The sequence below is a fragment of the Ambystoma mexicanum genome, chromosome 9 (assembly GCF_040938575.1).
Source record: "Ambystoma mexicanum isolate Mex_15411 chromosome 9, UKY_AmexF1_1, whole genome shotgun sequence".
Lineage (NCBI taxonomy): Eukaryota > Metazoa > Chordata > Amphibia > Caudata > Ambystomatidae > Ambystoma > Ambystoma mexicanum.
Genome location: NC_090931.1, coordinates 719,546,674 through 719,571,265, shown reverse-complemented (window position 1 = coordinate 719,571,265; position 24,592 = coordinate 719,546,674).

Genomic DNA, 24,592 nt, shown 5'->3' with positions numbered 1-24,592 from the left:
CATGATTTTTGCACTTTCCACAGTCAAGAAAAAACAGATTTTTAAACAGCTATGTGTTTCTCTTGCAATTCAGGACTGTTTTTTCAAATAGTTTCATTTTCCTCTGTGGGCAGCCAAATGATGGGTTTTGGCAGTGGTCTCCTTTATTACCACTGACATAGGCAAAAGTGGATTGGCGGCCTATTTTTCAGGTTTTCCTACGCACTTCTGGGTGATTTTTAGCATGCATAATGCTTTCCAGCAGCCATTCTGAGGTTTCTGGTGCAAGCAGTACAGAGTAATGTTGCAGGGCATGGACTGGTGGGTTAAAACATCCCACAAGCCAGACCTTGATTTACTCTGCCGGTTCAATAAGTATACTAGGGGCCGATTCATGGAAGTTTTATGCAGCACTAAGACACTTTGTGCTCAAAAAGTGCACTTTGCGCGGCACAAAACCTGAGTTGCAGATTCATGGATCAGACTTTGCACTGGTTATTACCTACGTTGCACTGGTGCTTACCTAATTTGAATGGTGCAGAGCGCTTTGCATCACACACAGCGGAAAGTGAGGGAAGGGCCGGCCGCCAATAAATAAATACGGGGAGGAACATGCATATTCCCCTTTCCTCCCGCAAAATGAGGAAGAACGAGGAATAACATGGGAATGTCAAGGGACTCACCATGCAAGCACCAAACAATCCCCATTAAGCGCAAACAAAACCCTATTCATAAATCTCATGGCGCAAGTGTCCTGAGTCCAAAGTAGAACCCAAATCACCTAATGTTACTGCCATGTGATACAGGTCTGTGCATTTAGTGGCTCAGCATTTTAAACTTCAAGTGTTTGCTGTTTGCTAATTTTTGTTTGTGTAAAAGCTTTAGATAGCATTGCTAGATATTCAAAATGTAATGCTTATTGACTCGCAGAGCACGCAGAAGGGATTGGGTGTCTCTGTGATTTTGCTGTGTGTGATTTTTGCTCAACAGTGTTGGACTACATTTCCCAATGCTCTTTGGGCTTGGGGGATTATATATATTCAGTCAGGAAAAGCATTGATGCAGGTCTGTGCATTTGGTAGCTCAGCTTCTTAAACTTCAAGCGTTCGTTGTTTGTGTTAAAGCTTTAGATATCATTGTTAGATATTAACAATGTAATGCTTATTGACTCACACAGCACATAGGAAATTACAGAAGGGATTGGGTGTCTCTGTGATTTCACTGTGTGTGTGTGTTATGTGCTGAAAAGTGGTGAACTACATTTCCCATTGATTTTTGGGCTTAGAGGAGTATATATTCTTCCTCAGGTGCATCAGGGCCAGCATGCCAGGAAAGGCGCAGACACTGGTTCGTGCTGGTTAGTGCACCATATGCACAGGAAATCTCTGTACTTTGGTAAGAATATCATTCTTAATTAATTGGCTTTTGATTGGTGTATCTGTTTGCACGTGTGTCATGGAGTGTGTATGTTCTCCTCCATTGCCCAGCCGGCATGCAAACCAACAAACACATCTGTACTTAGAGCTATCTGATTCTGTTGAGTCTACCACTCCTTCAAATGTTTGTAATAGTAACTTGGTAATTCCGCTGCCCGCTGATTCTACCAGGTGTCATGATGCCGATGACATTCCTAGAGATCTTATAGATTTTTCTCATACCCTTATTTGATTTCAATTGAATTTGGGGTCCAGAGAGACATACTCTTGCAGCCAAATTTTATTTGTGGCAACTTCATTAACTCTGTTACCAACACTATTGTGGTAAATACATATTTGCAACAACTACGCTCCATGCTTTTGAACACCCGATCCTTAGTTAAACACTCGGTTGAGGTAGCTGATTGTATGCAAGATCAAATCATAGTCATTGCCTTTCTAACAGAGACTTGGCTTTCTATGTCCTCTGGTCCTGATTTGGATCTACCTACTCTTGATGAGTAGCTTATTCTGAATAATGATAGCAATACAGGAGTGGGTGGGGGTTTTGTGTATATCTATCGAAAATTCCTTCCCATTCATCAGGTACAAGTGCAAGGACCAGAAGGTACCGAACCTTTGTTTGTAAAGTTGCTAGTCAATCCCAATGTTTCTTATACGTTTATACTTTTGTATAAGCCATCGCACATAACTGAGTTCTGTGAGGAGCAATTTCTCTCTCTACATTTGTCTTCATCTAAATCCTCAGTGAAAAAAATAGTTCTTGAGGATTTTAACCTCTGGCTGCACAATGCACAAGATTTTTGAGCAGCCTCTCTGATCCTTGCCTTAGCAGATATGAGCTTTACATCCATCACTGCAGAGCCAACTCATCATAGTGGCCACATATTATGATTGGCTATGTTCTATGGGTATTAATATTGAACTTTTGGAAATGTTACTGTGCGCTTGGTCGACCCATTTTATGATATTCGTCGTGACTTGCCGCGTAGTGAAGAGTAAATGAGCCTCTGTCCACAAATCACCCACAGGGAGAGAGTAAAGGAACTCCCTGTGCGAGCTTTGAGGCCACAGGTGGTTTGATGATTCGCCGGATCTGATGACGCCGAGGACCCCAGAGGCTGTTAAAAGGAAGTTAGGGTTAGCACAGGCAAACACAGTACTTTGATATGAAAGAGTGTGCAAAACGTTCTTACCCAAGTCTAGCAGGATGGAGCTAGGGTGCCTGAGGTCAGATGCGAGGGAGCGTCAAAGATCCGGGCAGCCGTGTCCCAGATGGTAGGTACCGGCTGATACCTGTTGCCCTTCCGTAGCCGAAGGGAACTTGAAACTGATCACGAAGTCTATGGTCGGAAGATCAAAAGCCAGAAGGGAAAATCCGAAAGCAATCCGTCGAGCGTAGCAAAAGAGTTCAGAGTACCAATATCCTTGCAGAGTTCCGAGTGACAGTATCCGTGGAGCAAGAAAGCCAATCCGTGGTTCGTAAGCCTGAGTCCAAAATCTGATGCAGCAAACAACGTAAATCCTGAAGGCGCCAAACAGAGTTGTGAAACAGCTGTGAAGCGGTGAGCAACTCGAACTTCCCGGCTTTTATGTGCGCCGGCTCCCAGTCACGTGAGCGGTACCTTGAACACGTGACTGGGAAGCCGTCGCGGAACCAGGAAGTAACCACGATCGGGTGCTCAAGCTCGAACGCAGTCTCCACGGGAGTTGCCAATGGAATCGAGGCAACAAACCGGGCCGGCCTCTGCGCACGGTCCGAATCCGCCGGTGATGACGACTCCCTCGCACCATAGGTGAAGGGATGGCTTGGGAGGCGGACTGTGACCCGGGGAGTCTAGCAGTGTGTGTCGGGGTATCAGGTAGTGTGGTGCGTAGTTATGTAACTGATTTGTTGTGCATGACAGAGCCCCCCCCTCAATGACCCAAGACCACGTGGGCAAGAAGGATGTTCCTGGTGAAAACGTGAAACAAGCCTCGGGGCATGGACATCACACGCGGGGACCCAACAGCGTTCCTCGGGGCCAAAACCCACCCAGCCCACAAGGTATTGGAGACCACCCCGAACCATACAGGAACCCAATATACCCGAGACCTCTTACTCCATCGAGTCACTCACTGAAACAGGACCAGGCATAGACCGGAGACGGGTAGGAACCGGACATGGTTTTAACAAAGAGGTGTGGAAAACAGGGTGTATGCCCCAGGAAGCAGGGACCGAGAGGCGATAGGCCACAGGGTTGATCACAGCGGAAATCCTATAAGGGCCCACAAAACGAGGGAGTAATTTGCGACAACCAGGAAGCCTGAGATGGCGAAAAGAGAGCCAAACCCTGTCCCCCACAACATATGAAGGTGCCACTGTCCTCCTCCAATCTGCTGCAGCCTTCGTAGACTCCTGGGCCTCCCGAAGGTGAGTAAGGGTTCTGGCCTGAACGGCCGACAAATCGCGAGCACAGGCAGCAGCAGCAGGATTATCAGAAGGTGCAAGGTCTGGGATAGGCAAGGTGCGAGGGTGCTGACCATACAAAACATAAAAGGGAGAAGAGCCAGTGGAGGAATGCGTGGCGTTGTTGTAGGAGAACTCAGCGAGGTGTAGCAAACCCAGCCAGGACTGCTGGTGTTGCAACACTAGACAACGCAAATACTGCTCCATGGCTTGGTTCACCCTCTCAGTCTGGCCGTCCGTCTCCAGGATGATATGCAGAGGAAAAACGGGAATCGATACCTAGGAGGACCGTGAGTGCTCACCAGAAACGGGAAGGGAACTGGGGACCCCTATCTGAGATGATAACCGTAGGTAACCCAAAGAGGCAAAAGACCGATTTAAAGAAAAGATCGGCCGAGGCCGGTGCTGAAGGAATGCCAGAACAGAGGATAAAACGAGCCATTTTGGAGAAGGAGTCGACCACCACCCAAATGGTATTGAATCCCTTGGTTCGGGGTAGCTCTGTTACGAAATCCATGGATACCGTGTGCCAGGGACTGGGGGGTATGGGTAAAGGAAGCAAGAGCCCCACCGGACGCCCTCTGCGGTGCTTACACTGGGCACATATTGCACAGGTGTTAACGTATCCTTCTACGTCGTGTTTCATGGAGGGCCACCAACACCAACATCTGAGGAGGTCCAACGTGCATTTTTGTCCAGGATGGCCATTGATGGCGCTATCGTGGGACCGTTCCAGAGCAAGATTGCGAGCGTCGGTTGTTGGTAACCACAATCTGTTTCGGATATACGGTAGCCCGTCATGAAACACTGGATCCCACTCGGTAACCTGATCAGGATGTAGTGAAACCCATTTGCGAATGGAATCCAACAAAGGCAGAGGAGGGGTGCAAATACAAATGACATGTTGGTCTAATAGATTTTCCGGGAAAACAGGCAAGGATACCCCACCCGGAGAGCGAGACAACGCGTTCCCCTTCCCATGGGACAGACCAGAACAATGTTTGATCTGGAAGTCAAAGGCCGCGAAGAACAAGTGCCACCGCACCTGCCGACTGTTAATACACTTTAGCGAGGCCAAGTCCTGGAGGTTACGGTGGTCGGTGAACACAGTGACAGGGTGCCTTGCCCCCAACAGATGATGCCGCCAGACCTGGAAGGCATCCTTGATGGCCAACAGCTCCTTCTCCGTGACGGTGTAGTGCAACTCCGTAGCAGAGAACCTCCGAGAATGAAACGCAACCGGGTGTAACTGACCCGAAGAAGGACAGCGTTGGGACAAGACCGCACCAAGGGCGAAGGAGGAAGCATCAGCCTCCACGATGAACAGGAGTTCTGGGTCAGGGTGCTTCAGGACAGGGGCCGTAGTAAATGCTAACTTCAGGGCGTCAAAGGCAGCTTGGTGTTTATCCAACCAGACAAAAGGTGACTTGGGACTGGTCAGGGCAGTAAGGGGGACTACAAGGGATGAGAAATCCTGGATGAAGCGCCTGTAGAAATTCGAGAACCCAAGGAATGATTGCAGGGCCTTAATGTTACAGGGCTTTGGCCAGTCCAAAACCGCATGGACCTTGGACTGGTTCATTGCCAAACCCCCAGGGGTGATATGGAAACCCAGAAATTCCACACTTTCAGTGTGGAACTGACATTTCTCAGGTTTGGCATAGAGTGAGTGTCGGCGGAGACGGGACAGTACCTCGTGGACATGTGATAAGTGGTCCTTCATGTTCTGTGAGTATATCAAGATGTCATCCAGGTATACTGCTACACACACATCCAACAAATCGTGAAAAATCTCATTCATGAAACGTTGGAAGGTAGCAGGGGCGTTACAAAGCCCGAAGGGCATGACCACTTATTCAAACAATCCGTAACGAGTACAGAAGGCCGTCTTCCACTCGTCTCCGGGGCGGATTCTGACCAGGTTATAAGCCCCGCAGAGATCAAGTTTTGTGAAGATGGTGGCATGGCTTAACCTGTCCAATAATGGGGTAATCAAAGGAATCGGGTATCGATTCTTGATGGTAATAGAATTTAGTTGGCGGTAGTCCACACAAGGACGCAGATCGCCCTCCTTTTTGGGGACAAAGAAAATAGGGCTAGCTGCCGGTGAGGTGGAGGGACGTACATGACCGACCTTCAAGGCTACCTGTATGTACTCCTTTAATGCTTGTTCTTCCGAGGGAGACAAGGAATAGATGCGGCCTGAGGGAATCACAGAGTCAGGAAGCAGGTCGATGGGGCAGTCGTAGGAACGATGTGGCGGGAGCACCTCCGAGGAACCCTTATCAAAGACCTCATGGAAATCCCTGTATTCTGTAGGGAAACCAGTGGCAACAGCCCCCAGCACATGAGGCTCCAGGGCCATAGCGACATCTTCATGTAGTGTGAGTTGTGCTATGGCCCCTAGGGCTCGTGGGGTGATTCAGTTTCGTCAGGTGCGGTGAGACAATAGTTCTGACACGTTTCAGATTCGAAGTGAACCTGCCCAGAATTCAAGTCAATCAAAGTGTTGTGTTGATGCAACCAAGGGAGACCCAATATGATCCCAAACTGTGGCATTGTAATCAGGTCGAATGAGATAACTTCCTGATGTGTGTTCTGAATAGTTAGGGTGACCGGGGCAGTCTGTTGCTTGATTGGGCCTAAAATCAGTGCTGTGCCATCCACCGCCTGTACCGGCTCTGGATGTTCCTTGGTAATAGAGGTAGATTTAAGGACCCAGTCAGTTTAATGTCAATATAGTTGCCCATGGCGCCTGAGTCTAAGTAAATCGAGACAGCGTGAACAATATCGGGTGTTGGTTTTAACGTGGACTGCACTAGCACTGGCCTAATTCTGCCAAAGTTGGGGTACCTGTCCGGGGAAATGGAAGTACTGCTCGAGCCGGCCCCCGGATCTAGGGTCGAGCATTCTGAAAAACCGGATTCTTGAGCTTAGGGCGTCTAGGACATGACTTTACAAAATGGCCATTCAGGCTGCAATAGAAACAAGCGTGGCCAGTTCTTCTGCGGTCCCTCTCTACTTGTGTGATTGGGCTGCGAATACCACCTATCTGCATGGGCTCGACGCCTGTATCAGAGGAAGAGGAAGGCACATTGGTATTGGGGACTCCTGTTTCAAATCGACGTTCGGAACGTCTTGCGACAATTTGTAACGCGAGGTGCACTAAATCGGTGTGGGTCGTGGGCAAGGAAGGGACGACAGCGATAGCGTCTTTCATGGTGTTGTTGAGCCCTCTATAGAAGACAAGTGCCTTTTTTTGTTCAGGCCAGGACGTTTCAGAGGCTAACTGATTGAAATGAGTATTGTATTTTATGAGGGATCCCTTTCCTTGAGTCAGATCTAACAGCTCGAGGTCCCGGGACTGGGCCTTGTGGCGTGTGTCGAACACACGAGACATTTCTGTGATCAACAGCTCAAAGTCGTATAGAACAGGGTTGTCATTTTCCAACAAAGGATTAGCCCATGCTGCAGCGGTGCCGGCCAAATGAGACAAAGTGAACGCTGCTTTTGTGCTGGCGTCGGGAAAAGCCTGAGGTCTGCAGAGGAAGTGTAGTTTGCACTGGTTTATAAAGGTGCTAAACTTTCTAGGGTCACCGTGGAACCTTTCTGGGGCGGCCAAGGGAAAAGACGTGGGCATGAGTACTGGCAACTGAGGTGTTGTAGGGGCAATAGGAGGCTGAGGAACAATAGGCTGGACAGCTGGGGGTTGTGCCGCGGCAGTGGCCTCCCTGAACTCAGCATCGGCGGACAGAGGGTGTTGTGTACTTTGGATCAAGTCTAGCCTCTGGTGTATCGCAGTAGTGGCTGCACCCATATCCGCCCTTAGCAATGTGAGTGCCTGTACCAAGGCAGCCACGGGATCCTCAGCTGCAGGCTCCATACTCATCACAACGCAACGGCTTCACAGTCTGTCGTGACTTGCCGCGTAGTGAAGAGTAAATGAGCCTCTGTCCACAAATCACCCACAGGGAGAGAGTAAAGAAACTCCCTGTGCGAGCTTTGAGGCCACAGGTGGTTTGATGATTCACCGGATCTGATGACGCCAAGGACCCCAGAGGTTGTTAAAAGGAAGTTAGGGTTAGCACAGGCAAACACAGTACTTTGATATGAAAGAGTGTGCAAAACGTTCTTACATAAGTCTAGCGGGATGGAGCTAGGGTGCCTGAGGTCAGATGCGAGGGAGCGTCAAAGATCCAGGCAGCCGTGTCCCAGATGGTAGGTACCGGTTGATACCTGTAGCCCTTCCGTAGCCGAAGGGAACTTGAAACTGATCACAAAGTCTATGGTCGGAAGATCAAAAGCCAGAAGGGAAAATCCAAAAGCAATCCGTCGAGCGTAGCAAAAGAGTCCAGAGTACCAATTTCCTTGCAGAGTTCCGAGTGACAGTATCCGTGGAGCAAGAAATCCAATCCATGGTTTGTAAGCCTGAGTCCAAAATCCGATGCAGCAAACAACGTAAATCCTGAAGGCGCCAAACAGAGTTGTGAAACAGCTGTGAAGCGGTGAGCAACTCGAACTTCCCGGCTTTTACGTGCGCCGGCTCCCAGTCACGTGAGCGGAACCTTGGACACGTGATCGGGAAGCCGTCACGGAACCAGGAAGTAACCGCGATCGGGTGCTCAAGCTCGAACGCAGTCTCCACGGGAGTTGCCAATGGAAACGAGGCAACAAACCGGGCCGGCCTCTGCGCACGGCCCGAATCCGCCGGTGATGACGACTCCCTCGCACCATAGGTGAAGGGATGGCTTGGGAGGCGGACTGTGACCCGGGGAGTCTAGCAGTGTGTGTCGGGGTATCAGGTAGTGTGGTGCGTAGTTGTGTAACTGATTTGTTGTGCATGACAATACTGTTCACCATTGGAACATTTAGTCAGCTAGAAAAGTCATTACTTGGTTTAGGGTCCATTCCTGAGCAGTGTATGTGTGATAGCAAGTCAAATGTTGACAGTGGAGGTGTTGCAGAGTGTGTGCTCATGGACAGAGAAGGCATGTGTTCTGTTCCTTCCTTCCTTGCCAAGCAGATTGTACGTCTGGACATGCCCTTGCTTCCACTGGATCGTAGGGCTAAAGGGATGGTTATGGTTTCAGGTAGGTACCTTTGGGAATTGAGGTAGACATTTTTCTATATTGTACATGCTACCTTGAAGCTGAGATGTCTTTGAGCTGTGCAAAATGGTGTTTGATTAGGGTTATTAAGCTTTGTTAGACTTTGCAGTCCTTTATGGATGATGGTGCAACATGCAGGACGCCTTTCTGGTGTGTAAGGGTGGTGTCAATAAAGGCTTTGATGGAGGTTTTGGAAGGTAGGTTTTATCTCTTTTGCTGAGATTTGTGATTCCTTATGATAACTGGTATATTGCTAAAGTCATTTTTCCTGGTTTATTGCTATGTGTACAAGTAAGGGGATTCTGGAAGTGTCTCTCCACTGGCCTATATCCTGGGTTTGAGTCTCAACTAGATTCTTTAGCTCACCATCCCCTTCACAGAAGAAAAATGTCCACTACATATCAGTCTTTGTCCTGCCCAAGGGCAGTCCAGCACCGATATGTAAGGCAATTCTGTTCTGAACAAGAGTACCAACAGCAACCCCAGACATGTGTTTTGGCCGGGTTGGGTCTCGTCAGTGAGGTGGAGATGAGTCTCTCTAAGAACAGTGAGCAAGGGTTCCACACATCTGGATTACCCTAGTAACTTAGGGTGAGAACCCAAAGCTACTTAACATGGATAAGTAAGGGGGGTTCTGGGAGTTTCTCTCTACCGGCCTAGATCCCGGGTTTGATCTTCTGTGGGGTCCTTCTCATGTTGGTTATTCTGGAGGTCCAGTTTTGTTGAAGTAAATTTGCAGGACCTGTTCTTTGAACCAGCATACATTCTCCTCATGCTGCCACCCTGAAACGTTCAGGTTCTGTACTGGTGATCAGGATCTTCTTTGGCAACATGTTGAATGTTGTGGATCAGAGTCTGCATCTAGGAACTTTGAACCACTTCAATGAAAGCTTCTTCAATCTACTAAGATGCAAGCCTACCAAGACACACCTCTAGGGACTGCTGTTTGGTGGGTTAGCATACGTGTCAGTTATTTGTGAGGCATCTGCCACTGAGTAGGGTGACTTGAGTAAAGGCCTTCATTCATGTCTCTCACCAGTTACCATGATTCATTGTACAAAGACCACAATGGATGTGGGGCTCTTGCAGGTCCAGCCTTCCATTCCTGATTCATTTGTGATTTCCTGCCCTGGTGCTCTGTCATCAGCAGTCCCTTTGATTCCCCCGTGCAATGTGTGTGAGTCCCACACTTTGAGTACATCTGGCCATATTACTTGATGGGGGTATTTGTGGTAGGATTTTCCTGATCGCATAGCTCTGGAAATACAGTTCCAGGTGTTGGCCTTTCATGTGGCAAGGAATGCAGAGCGACTGTCATGCTCACTAGTTTGGTGTGGCTCTGCAAGTTGGGAGTTGGCCTAGGGTTTCTTTATTTCCTGGTCTTTGTCTGAGGCTTCTGTGATTATATTAGTGTCCCTGGGATTGGATTGTCCAAGGTTAGACTCCTTAGCATGCCCTACTGTGAGAGATGTCCTCCACATTTCTCCCTCTCTTATTTGGTGGAGAGGTGGTCCTTGTGACTCTCCGTGGCCAGGAAACTGCTCACATAGTGGAGGGGGTAATACCTTTGGAATGCAAATATGTTTCAGTCCAATATTCGGATAGCTGGCATCCTTCATGGAGAAGGTACTTTGACGTAGAAGAGTGATGTGGATATAATACTTTGATTATTATCCATACTTTTCATTACTCTTAGTGACAAATGTAAGATATATTCCCTGTCACTTTCCTTTTTCCAAAGCAATTCCACAGGTTAGGCTAGACACTAGAAAGACTTAGTACTGCACTTGGCACACGCTACATTTTGGTAACGCTGTATACCATAAATTGAGCATGCCACACAATAACAAATCACCACGCAGGATCGCACATGTATAATTGTATATGAAAAGATTTAAACTTCATATCAAGAAGAGGCACACACATCAAATGAAGACATTGGTGATATGTATGAACAAGCAAAACATAATCTCATCAGTGCATAGTGTTGGTGAGAAGAAAAACAAAACAAACAATTCTACAATGACAATTTTCTTTGGGTGCTGGAAAACAAAACACCTAATCAGCCTTCATTGATAAAATATGATTCAACATGACACCCTTAATTGCTTCACCCCTGTTTACCATAGGTAGAGTGGGGCTGAAATTAAGAGGCACCCAGTTAAGCACTTTAGTTGGTTATGAAAGCAAATGCATTTTAAATACAGTCTCAACTCCCATTTACCCTTTGCCCTCAAGCTAACATCAGGTTTGTATGAGTTTAGAGATAATGGTCTATCCTGCATAGCAGAACAATTCCCACAACCAATGTTGATTTTGTCAACTACCTTGATCCCCGGGCACCTTAGGGATAGAGGGAGTTATGCCTTTTGGGTCTGTTTGTCTTGGCCAAATTGCCCCTGCAAGAGATTCCAGTTACTTTGGTCCCTATTAATACTCAATTGAGACTCTTGTAACACCTGCCCTTCTGGTGTATCTCCTGTCCTAACACCACTTCACAGTAGCACCCACTGTCAAGCTGAGGATGCAAGCTCGCGCTGCTCTGTCACACTGCCAGCTACACACAGAAATCAACTCAAAGAACCTTTGAAGTCCCAGACAAGACTTGGCAAGATGCCATTAGCTGAAACAGCACAGCTACCAAACGAGGGAGCCTGACTTTACACTCATTGATCTCTTTCAAAATTCAGAAACCATAGCCCCAGGTTTTTCTCAAAACCAAAACTGTTAAATCTCAGCCTTGTTTTAAAGTCCCAGCCAGGCAAAGCCAGAGCAGGTTCCATCACAGCCCAATGCAGTCTCTGTCATGCAGCAGAATCCCTGGGAACAGACCCATGTTAGAAAGCCTCAGGCAAAAAGCTCATAGCCCATTATAAACCTTTCTCCAAAATCCAGCAATGAACATAAAGATTCTGAGCATGTTTACCCACCTATCTAGCGATGTCACCTCCTTCAGTCCATCCCCTTTCTTGTGTCAATCTCATCTCAGCCTGGGACAGAAACTTTGAGAATATTCCACCTCTTCCTTAGTTCACCCATCTCATGTACTTTTCCATCTCAACGCTAAATGAATTTTGAACAGCATTCAGCACATCACCCGATAACTTAACACAATTCCTTCCTTCCTCTTTTCCACCCAGAAAATGAACATTTGACAAACTCTGTTCTTCAATGCTTCACACCAATGCTTCACACTTCAGCCTCACAGAAACCCAACCTGCAAATGCATTTTTCACTCTTTGTTGACAATCTGAACTAGCATGCTACAGCCAGTGTATTTGTTCATGCACCTGAATGTTATAATGTTAAGGCCTGCAGGCCACAAATCTATCTCCTGCATCAGCTGTTTCATTCAAAATCACCTCTTTCAGTTCCTAACACCACAATCACCCCCACTTGTTAGTAAACCATGTCTGTAATTCATATTAGTATATAGCATGTGCTGTGAGTCGAAATGATTGGCACACAACTTCTTCCTTACATCCCCCCTTCTTCTGCAGAGGAAACTGCTTAAACATGGTAGTCTGCCGAAGCATCAATCATGGCTACAAATCATGTGCTCCATTCAACAAATGTATCCTGTTGTCAAACCATGTGATCTTCATGTTACAATGTGAGTATGTGTTTTGCTTAATATCAAAGTATAAACAATTAAATCAAATTAAGCCTTTGGCATAGATTGTTCATAGGTTAAATAAAGAACAGAAAACAGAAAAAATGATACTTTGGGTCTTATAGTGAAATAATAGAAATAAAGTCGTGATCAAACTGAGAAACTATTTAGAATGGATTCGGCATCTTTGGGACTTGTTGGTGACATTTTCCATCAGGCTTAATACTGGCCCTGGCTTGAATAGAGTGTGCCTGTTTGCCGGAGAGGCCTGTGTCCATGTAACAAAATATATCACAACAAAATTGTACACTGAAATCTCGTCGTCCGTTTTTCTCCTTTTATGTCCATCAGTCTCCTTCCGCCTGTCTCCCCTTTTGTTCCCAGGGTCTTCTCCTGGCTCTGTCACGAGGCCTCCTCCATGGATTTCCAGCTTCAGGAAAGCAACAGAAGACTGGTGAAGGAAAACAAATTAAACAGTTTAAACCAGAACAGAGAGAGAGACGGACAAGGAAGGTACTAAGCAGTGATACTTTTTCCTTTAGGACTTCCCTTGTTTTCCAACTGCCTGGCACAAACCTTAGAAAAAATGTTTCTATACATATACATATTTATATTTTTGTATTAGTGTAATCCTTACTTCTCATGTATTCCTTTAGGCACACCACACTGAAGACACCGGCTGTGATTTACCCCTTTTACACCTTGTGTGAGCTACTCACCTTACTGCTACTCACCTCACTGACTTACCTTGATTCTAATGTGACTGTTACACCCCTCACTCCCTACTAATTTCTCCGGACTGTTCCAACCTCTGAAATTCATGTTTTGAGTGAATTGGATTTATCTGATTCATGTGGACAAACTGTACACACAGCCAGATCCCCTTCCTTTGGCATTATTCTGTATACATTGGGCAAAAACCTGTGCACAATTTTGAATAGGTGACGACAGGATGCCATACATTTGTTTTATTTTACTGTTCCTTTCACCAAATTGAATGTATGCACCTGGTCACCTATTTCATACTCCTTAACAGATGACTTCCTGTATAGTATGATTTGGCACCCTCAGCTACTCCCAGATTTCACTGTGCAAATACAAATGTGTACTATAAGTGCTTTCACGGTTCTTTGTGATTTTAACTAACTAACAAACAAATAAATAAAGAATGATATTTTAACAAAGCCAAAATAATGATAAAATCCCCCCAAGACCCTGTTTCCCCATGCTTAAAACCCCATTCCAACACGCTCCCCACCAGATGCACCCCCTTACGCCACGCACACATATCTTTTTTAAATTTCATATTTGTCTTCTTTTTTATATATTATAAATTCATTCTTCATTTTTGATTAAGTATAATCACTGGATACCGCTTTCTCAACTCTTCCAAATATTCATGAATTGTGGATGCATTCACCGAGACTTCATAATTGGTTCTTAACATCAAATGTTGGAGCAGTACCATTTTCCTGCCTGTGATATTTTCATGTGGACTGAGATTTAGAAATTTCAAGGGTGTCGCCCTACCTGCCATCAGTACCAAAGGGAGTCGCAAATACTAACTAGACCCTGCTTCAGCCACACATTTTTTAAGAATATCAATCACTGAATTGTTCCACACAATCGACTAGAAGAGGGCCAGTACTAAATGTCTAGCTTCCTTTTTACTCCCAGTATTTGCTAAATCATAGTCATTACTGCACTGGTAAAATGGCGTCCACTGTCTGATTCTATTGATACAAAAGATGTGGTTAACTAACACTGTAGCTGGTGTCTGTGCACTTTAGTCAGGTACCGGTATGCATTCCAACCATTTTGACATTAAACAGGGGACTGTTAGCATGTGTTTTCTACCCTGTGATTACTTTTTGACTGGGCTGATGAAATCTATTTGTAAATCTGACCAGGGAAGTGTCGGACCTATTTTCAGTAATGGTGCTCTATGTGTTGGGGAGGTGGGCTGGAACTGTGCATGTGTGAAACACCCCTGGGTAGACAACTCAACATTTTGGGACATATGCTGGCACTAAGCATATTTTTTCAATCTTTTCAATGTTTTCTGCGAACCTCTATGCCCGCTTTAATTGCATCATTGGTATGATGTAGCATTAACTCCTGCAATGACACAGGGACCACCCGTTGGATCTGACCTGAATTGGATTCTCGGACCAACAGACCATCTTGCAGTTGAAACCTGTTTTTATTCCTCAATATATAAATAAATAAAAATGAATAAATAAATCAATATCAATTCAATTCAATATCACCCTCAATTCCTCACTTTTTTTGCAGACCTCCTCTGTTAAAAGATTCTGTTCTGCATTTGACAGATGATTGTAAAACATGCTTATCATTGGGTGTTCTTTTTGTGCTATAATAAATGATCAGATCAACGTCTTGGTGTACCCCTGTAAAGTTACATAAGTTTATGCATAAAAGGATAAACTACAGGACAGACTATAAACACAGTTGAAACACATATGAAAATAATGAAATTCAAACATTAACATAAAGGATTAATAATGGAAATACATAATTAGTCCAAAAAAAGAGGCAAATTAAATTGTTGAATGACAAAATGGTGTACAAATGTGCAAAATACAGTAAAAACTGATGAAAGAACGTGCTCTTAAATGCACATCAAACCTCAAAAATGCTAACTTCAAAGTTTGTAAGAAATGTCGTGGGGACTTATCTGGACCTGCCTATCAATTATAGAAATGGAGAGAAGTATTTTCTGATCTCTTTCTGATAATTGGCCCACACTAGATGTTCCTGCTCATTAACACTACGTATAAAGCAGGCATGTATTTGGGTCCATTGTTAGATCAAAAAATCACATATACTACTGCTTCAGAATGTTCAAAGTTTGATATAACTCCAAAACACCTTCCAGATGGTCTTCGATGGTCACACTTAAGTCTTTTCTGAAAGGTTTAACTACATTTTTAAGAGTGAGATGTCATGATTTTAAGTGGATTAAAATAAGCTTCATCTTGACCCATCTCTCTCTGTTCAACAGCAGAAAATGGCACAGCTTGATTCTCCCTCTCCAACATTGGAACCTGGCCAGTCCCTGGTACACGTGCTTCAACTGGCAGAGTTCGCAGACTGTGACTTGGCATAGCCCCAGTGACAGTCATACCCTGCTGTTCATTGTACATGGAGCACAGCACCTGAGTTCTGAGATCCAAATTCTGCCGTTTAATATCTCTAATCTGGTAATGTAAACCTGGTATCTCTTTATAAAAATGCTGTGCTCTCGTTTCTTAGTCTGATTATTAAATCTTTCATTTCGGTGACCTGCACTTTGTAATCAGCAATTGATTTCGTTTTTGTTATCATCTTCTGTCATCAACCTAAACACTTCACTTTCTTTCTATTGTATACCCTTATCAGATTGATTATTATTTTGGCACAGTGATTGCATCTCCAACAAAGTGAGATCCATGTCAGCTTGGATCCCTTGTGAAACAAATCTTAAGTGGTTAATCTCCTCCAAACTTTCTTCCAACTGCTTCGCTTTCTGATCTACCTCCTCATTGAAAGCTTCACATCTGGCCTGCAACTGTGCACTGGGCTGACTCTCTTCTGAGGCCTCTTCTAACTGAAACACCCTTTCATGCATCACTGTCATCTAATGTATGAACTCTGTAATGGCATCATCATCCTTCTTTTTCATATTCATCAGAGTTAAAACGCCTAAGTAAGCAAAAATCTAACACAGTTCCTTCTGCTAACAACTGATCAGTCTACTCCTTAGCAGTTTCTGATAACAATAATTCTCTCCAGACAGTAATAGACTCTTATGTCCAAGTAGCAGAGCAAAGAATTTAGTCTCAGAATAGTCACATAGACCTGTAACTTTAATTTCTGCCATGTCAGCTTGGATAATGCACAGTGTGATAAGACTATTGAACACATGGCACTATTCACTAGGACAAATCAAAGGGTGCCCAGCACAGCACACTATCTACCACACTTAGCCAAAGTACATCTCGATCAATGCACCAAATGTAATATATCTTCCCCGTCATTTTCCTTTCTCCAAAGCAATTCCATAGATTAGGCTAGACATGAAAAAACGTAATACTGCGCTAGGCACACACTAGATTCTGGTAACACTGTATACCATGCATTGAACAGCACACACAATAACAAATTACCATGCAGGCCCACACATGTATAGTTTTATCTGAAAATATTTAAAATTGATAGCAAGAAGAGCCACACATTCAAATGTACGCAATGGTGATATGTACAAACAAGCAATGCATTGTTTCATCAGTGCATGATCTTCGAGAGAAGAAAAACAAAACTTACAATTCTACAATTACTATTTGCTTTGGGTTCTGGAGAAGAAAAAAAACTTACCAGCATTCATTGATGATGTGTGACATGGCATGACACCCTTAATTTTTCTATTTTAGTTATTGTGCATTTAGTTTATATTCCATCAAGAACACCATTTTGCACACTAAACAAACAAAAAAAGATAAAAGAAAAAAAAGTCACATTTATCAAATAAAAAGAAATAGAAAACAATCCTATATCCAAAGCATAAGTATTATACAATATGGTTAAAAACTGTAACTGTACTGTGACTGCCTAAAGAGTCACCAGTTTCCAAATGTTAAAAGGTGTGCCGTTGGATTCAGCCCCTACCAAGGCAGCCCAAAATTGATCTCTGCTTATACTCTCTATAGATCGCATAAAGCCCCTGCATCCTTTGCTGTACAATGGCTTCAATGCAGAACATTTGCTAAGTATATGTCTACTACAACCCTGTCTACGACACCCCTAATTGGTTCCCCAGTTTACTATGGTTCTATGTTGTTTCATCTATGCTTTTTTCATGGGTTTTTTAATGAATATATTTCAATGATAAAACTCATTGAAATTGATTTATTTTTATTTTGGGGATACTGCCCCAAATGCTGCATCCTCTATTGTTTTTTCACTGTTCCCCACCTACCCCCACCCTTTCTATGTACTTTTCAAACATCTCGATTCATTTTTTTATTGAACATGTTTTCATAAAGAAAAACATCAAAAAATAGTCTGCTGATGAAAGGAAAGCAAATTAGTTGGTTATGAAAGCAAATGGATTTTAAATACAGCCTTATCTCCCATTTCCCCATTGGCCTCAAGCTAAGGTCAGGTTAGGATGAGATTAGAGGTAATAGCTTCTCGTCCATAGTAGAACAATTCCCACAAACCATTTTGATTTAGGCAACTACCTACCATGATCCCCGGGTACCTTAGGGATAGAGGAAGTTATGCGTTTTGGGGCAGTTTGACCTGGCTAAATCACCCCTGCAAGAGATTCCAGTTACTCTGTTCCCGATTAATGTTCTCTTGAGACTCTTTTATCACCAGCCTTTCTGGCCTGTCTTCTGTCTTTAAGGGAGGCATGGTATCACGAGTATGACACTGACACATAGGTACAAGTTCCAAAACATTTATTCAATTTGCGGTATTTGGAAAAAACTCCTGCTTTGTCCTATAGCTATGATGGGAGTAGTCTCTACCATCAAATAATAAAGAAAACACAGTCCTAGTTAGTCTTTGACAAATCAAAATGGCCTATACTAACAAACCCTAATACCTGCCCTATGTCCTATACAAAAAGTGTGTAAAGGGGAATATGTATGCAAAGGAAAATCAGTGTTTTAACATAAACTATCAAGATGCCTGTATCAGCTCTCTTCTCCATGTTAGACAGCTGTTAGGCAGAAACCTGTGCAGTTCCCTTAGGGACCACTGCAAAAGGGTTAGGACTACAGGTGTTGGCAGTAAACCCAATTGGTAGCAGTCTGTATCACCCAGATTTACCTGGTAGCTGTGGCTGAGCATTCAGACTTCTCTCAAGAAGACTTAGACAGTATATAGAGTATACAAAATAGGTACAAGGATACAGTAGCACAAGCAAACACTGACCAGAGCTTGGGTATAAAAGTATATAATTATTTATTTAAACACACACTTGTAAAATACAAGCAAGCAAGCAAGTTCAAACACTGTCACTATCAATATATGTACATCCCTGGTTACTTATTGAAGAAGTCTTAGTTAAAACACCACTTATTTACAGACAGAGGTGAGCGCTTAACCTAAGATGGCACTCCAATAAGTTAGTTAAAAAGGGAGGGAAAAGGCAGAATTAGGAAAGTACACAATACCAACACTTTTACAAAGAACCACAGCAAGTCAGAAAAGGCAGAGTCTACTGTTAGAGCAAGAAAGTTCATAGGCCAGGCCCCCTCTTGGAGAGAGCAAGGCGAAATATGTCCAAGATCACACAGTTGAATTATGCTTTAAAAGTCTTTGCAGCTAGGTCGAAAAGAGTTGGATCAGTTCAGAGAAAGTTAGTTAACAGGTCCCAGGTCATCCCAGGATAGAAAGTCAAGGATTTACGGGACACCTTGAACAGTCTGTTGCAACGGAGACCGGGCGGGACACAGTACCTGAAATAGTGAGAAAGCTCCAGCGGGGGCAGTTGTTCCTGGCAGTGGGTGCGAGTCATCCAGGGGAAGAGAAGATCTCGAAAAGGAGGAAAGCTGGAGGTTGTTGCACTGCCAGGGAAGAAACCAGCTGCGGAGTTTCCCGGTTAAAAGGTACTACCCTTTTATTCGCGGTAGTGGTGAAGCGTGGCTATCCGGCCGCCGGGGTGCTTGGCACGGGCGATTCAACCACGAGACAATCCAGGAAGGCGAAAAGAGGGCGAACTGGTTATCCCCACCAGTTCAGAGGAAGAAGACTCTCCAGGATGAAGATCTTCTCTGTCGTCGGGAAGCGGTGATGCGGTTCAGCAGGGCTCCACCGGTGGTGTCGTCGTTGCAGGTCGGCTCAGCTTCTCCCTCTTTGGATTCTTTCGTCCTGTGGCGACTTCTGAAGTTCCAGTCCCCAAAGCCCTGCTTTTATGCAGGAAACCCCCATTCATCAGTTCTAGCTGTCACTCAAACATGCTAAGTGGTGAGCCGGGAGGCTCACCACTGGGCCAATCACACAAGAGTGCGACTTGAGTTGCCGAAGCAACTCAGCCCAGGGTGCCTAAACCCCCCTCCCACACATCCTGTAGACCCAGACATTGTGGCACCACTTTTGGAGGCTTCTGTGCAGAAGCCCGCCAAAAAGTGGAACAAAGGGCTCGACTTGGGTTGGAGTTACAGAGGCGAACACAAACACCATTTTAAAACCGAGTCCGGGCAAAAAGACCCAACCGGGGAATAAATATTAAATAAATAACCCAGCGGTATCTTCAACATTGCACCAAAAAAGTGGCGCGTTTAAAATGAATGGGAAAATCCCATAGGAAATATTCTGGTGGAATATTTCACGTGGTAACCACTGCCACCAGCCAGAAACTCGACGAGGGGGGACTGCACAGTGCCCCCTTGAAAAACAGACCCAGGGGCAATCTAATTACCCCCACCAGTACTTCCACAATATGATGGTTTGTATTGGTTCTGTTCACAATTTAAGACTAGTAAAGTCAATGGTGACTTTACATGCCCTGGGAGACAGTAGTCAGTCCCAGGATATGGAGCCTATGTTTGGGGGTCACTATGACACCCCTGTGTTACCGCACTGAGGGTGCTGTGTAACGCACTTACCAAAAACACATGAAACCCTATGGAGTAAAAGACCCCATAGCCCATAGAACACATTACAAAGTCAAAGGATATCTCAAATCATGTCTTAAGAGTGGGGGAAAAAGAGTCTCATTCTTAGCAGGAGAAAAAAATAAACCCCAAAAATCCAGCAAAGCTGCTGGGGGACTCAATAGGTTTGGGAAATTAGCCTTAACAGAGAATTCTCCCTAACAAGAGCACATAGAAAGATGGCCCCCTTAGACAGGACGAAACACTCTGGCTCAGATTCTTAAACAAAGGCAGTTCAAAATGTGGATCGAGGCCTGCCTGGCTTTCCACGTTAATGTCACTTATTGAAGCGTCTCAAATGTTTTTCACAGTTCAAAAACAGATCACAGTTCAGCAAAAAGTTCACATAGGTCTCCTTGCGGCAGGCTCGGACCTCTGAAACCTTTAACTGTTCACATAGGTCTCTGTCAGCCGGGCTCAGACTTCTCAAACAACAAGTAACTGATTCAACGCAGATCTCTCTCAGCTGAGCTTGGAACTTGCAATCACAGCACTTGCAGGGGTTCCCTTCCCAAGCTTAATGCACATGTGTTAGGAATTCCCTTACCCTAACTTATCACACTTCTGGTCGGCCTCAGTCGGGCTCTGACCTTTTCCTGATGTCGAGGACTTTCAAATGTTCAAGGCTTTTACCATCAACCTCTGCAGGACCACCTTGACTTTCTCTTCAGCATGCACTCTTATGTTTTTTTCCCCAGTGTCTCTTGTCTTGGTAGTTTAATATCTTAAGCACAACATTTCAAAGAAATCTTTCTCTTCAAGCATTCACCTTTGCACAATTCAGAGTACATTCCCCTTGCTGCTTTTTAACAAAACATTTCACATTTCGCTGAGACTTTCGAGTGGACTACTTCCTTTTGTCGGACCACTCCACTACTTTGTATCACTAACTTCACAGTTATCAGCCACTTAAAAGCCACTTAAATGTTCAGCACTGGTTAGCTTTCATTTGCATCTCATCTGAATGTGCGCAACCTACACTTGTGATATTTACTGTTGCAGCTCAAATATTTCCTTGTCACAATCCAGCCTTTCATGTCTTTCAATAACTCACTGGTTGTGTGCGTTTTTTTCTTGTTTCTGCGGCTTTGATTCACAGGTCAAGGTTAATACCACAGGCTTGGCCTTGCATCCTTGAAACACAATGCAGTTTTCTTCTTGTCTGCAGAATTACATCCAGTACCCTTTGGGAACACTACACACAATTAAGACTACAGGTGTAAGCACAATCTCACCTTTGGTATAAGTCTGTACTACACATTTTTGTGGTAGCAGGGCTGAGCAGCCAGGCTTATCACAAGAGGGATGTGAGCATTTCAAGGTGTTACACAATGGACTTTCAATCACAGTGGTTCAAACAAACACTTCTTCCAGATTTCTTGGTAAAACAATATTCATTTATTTACACAGTTATTAAGAAAACATTCCACTAGCAATAAGCAGCTAGAATATCACACTATAATACACTCCAGTACCTAACCCATAGTTTTCTGAACAAGTTAGGCTCCCCAGAAGTGAGAGCAAACTGGAACTTCGGTAACTTTAAAAGGGAGTAAATGTCACGGCTCGCTCCCTTCGCTCCCGTTCCCATCACTTGGGGGCATGTTTTGGGTTTTCTTCCCTACTGGACATTTCCTCCGAACCTTATGCTACAGTGCTGTGATGAATTGGGAGCGCTAAAACCTTATTTTCCAAGTTACTTCCCTTCCGGATCCATTCCAGGTTTTTGGCAGCCAGCATGCTACGTTAATCTAATGACTATGCTTCCCAGAATGCCTGGCTCACGACCTCACCTCCTCTCTCGCAGGACAAGGTTGGGTGGAGGATAGGCAACACCTGTGGCTGCAGGGGCAGCAGGCGGCACACCTGAGGGGTGTGCTCGTTAAGGAGCTTTAAAAGCCTCAGTTTACTTCGGTCCAGTGCTGGTCATTGTTGCAGTGTTCCTGTTGTGACTGGTCCCTTGTTCTTGGTTCCTAGTTTTTGTGCCTGGTTCCTAGTTCCTGTTTCTTGTTCCTCTGCCCTGGATTTCGAATGTATGTGCTTAATTGATTTCTGCTTTCTGGATTTCCCTTGCTGTCTTCCTCTGTCTGCAGACAGCCTTTCTCTGAGCTTTACCCTTTGATGCTGCCCAATTTGCCTGTGTTCTCTGTTTCTTTGAAGCTGTCCTTTGCTACTGAAAAACTTGATGCATTAGTCTTTCCCTTTATAGATTCAGCTTCCTGCCTTTTCTCCTTGGATGGGTGGGAAAGGTTTCCTTTTGTGATATCATTTTCCCTGCTCCTGATCCTTACTTTCTATTGGGATCCATTCCATGTTTTCCATTGCACTTCTGCATTTATTTCCCATTGATTATTAGGTGTGGGGTGCTGTTTTAACTAGTCCCAGTGTGAATGCCCTTTGTTTTCCTCACTATTCTATAATCACTATTCCTACTTGCCCCTTGACTAGGGTCTTATGTATTTAGTTTCCTCCACCCATTGCTGTTATAGCCTTCAGGGTCCCTGTTTGATCAACTGGGGTCGTGGGTTTACTGACATTCAAGTGGTCTTTCCGGTCCTCGTGAGTACTGTTTCTAAGTTCCTTATTCAGTATCATCCAGAGTGTCAGCTCACAGATCCTGTCCTTGCTTGCCCTCTACGTAGGCTTAGCGCTGTCAGTATCTGTAATAGCATAGTGGGTAAGGAGTTTGCCGACTTTCCTTTCAGTCATAAGGAGGTACTAAGTGCTTACCCCACATCCCTTTTCATATATTGGTATTATTGTTTCACTCTATTTGCATTCCTGGGTTTTAGTATACACGAGTCTTGGGTATTGTATGCACGTTGTTAGATTCAAAGTTGTTCACTGTGTGATTCCGTGCACATTTCCCTTTCCATATTCATTGCCTTCATCCTTTCTTAACAGTAAAAGACACAAGTTATAATAATTAAACACAAATACTTTCTTAGGCATGGCAAATAGTTTCAGTTCACTACAAGAGGCAGTTCAATTCAATAGGCCTGGGCCAAAGTCAATGGATCAGTGTCTTGGATAGGATAGCACCGTTCTGGTAGTAAATGGTTAAGTCTTTGCCAATGTTCTTAGACGTAGTTTGCACGAAAAAGAGTTATATGTTGGATTAGGAGTGAACAAGACTCCAAAGTTGGGAAAGTTTCACAAACTTTCACTGCGGCAGAGAAGATTTCTCAACCGTGTTTGCACAGTACCTTGGTAATGAAGACAAGATGTAGCTGAGGCAATTGTTCCTGGCAGTTCCTGCAGAATTTGCTGTTCCTAGGCCTCAGACATGGGGACAAAAGGGAGAACGTCGGGAGGTTCCTGCACTGGCTGGGGATGGATCCACAAGCTTGTCAAAATGACGGTTTAAGGTGTGAGTGCCTTAAAGTCCACAAACTGGTATCCCTATCACTGGCTATCCGGTTTCAAAATTCAACCAGTATGGAGATGGTTTCTAGGTGGCTTGCGAGTTGTTTGTTCCCACCAGCTCAAGGGAAGAAGTCGTCCTTGAAGGGGCTTCTCTGTCGTGGGAGTTTCAGGCTATTCAGACCTACAGCAGGGCTTCACCGGGCAAACCAACGGTCCAGGAGTTGCACCAGTCGTCTTCCTTCAGCTCGTCTTTGGTTCATTTGTTCCAGTGGTCGACTCTGCATTCCAAGTCCCAGAGACCTGCCTTTTAAACAGTTTTCTTCCATTCATTCCAGCCTAGCTGCTACTCACCCAGCAGCGTGGCTGTCCTTGCCGGACAGTCAGCCATCCACTCATGCCAAAGTGCATTCAGGTCTCCTAGGAGACTAAGCACAGGGGTTTGTGGGCACCTCCCTCACTTCCTGTCCACCCCAGACACTCAGGCGATCTTCAGAACTGAAGCCCGCCAAAGGCAAATGAACAAAGGGACCAAACCTGGTTTGGTGTGCAGAAACAAACACTAGAAGGACCTTTCCAAAAAGAAATGGTGAAAAAGTCGATCGGAACCTGTTTTTACAGAGGGGGCTCAGACGCCATCTTGAAAAACATGGCTCTGGTGGATTTTAGCTACCGGAATGTTTAAACAAGTTTTGTTCCGCCATTCTGAGAGGAAAGGGTAGGTTTTGAGTGCTACATGAGTTTTCTAGGCACAGGGAATATAGGTATTCCCTCCAGCGCTCTGCTGTAAGGCAAGGTGTGCTGGGCCTAGCAATTTAAAAAGACTAGCAAAGTCAATTTAACTTTACATTCACTGGGAGACAATAGCCAGAGAAGGTATTTAAACCTTGGGAAGTCTGAAAGACATCTCAGTGCCACTGCACTGAGGGTGCTGTGTGACACACAAGAAATTATGATGCTTATGGAGTTGTCTAAAA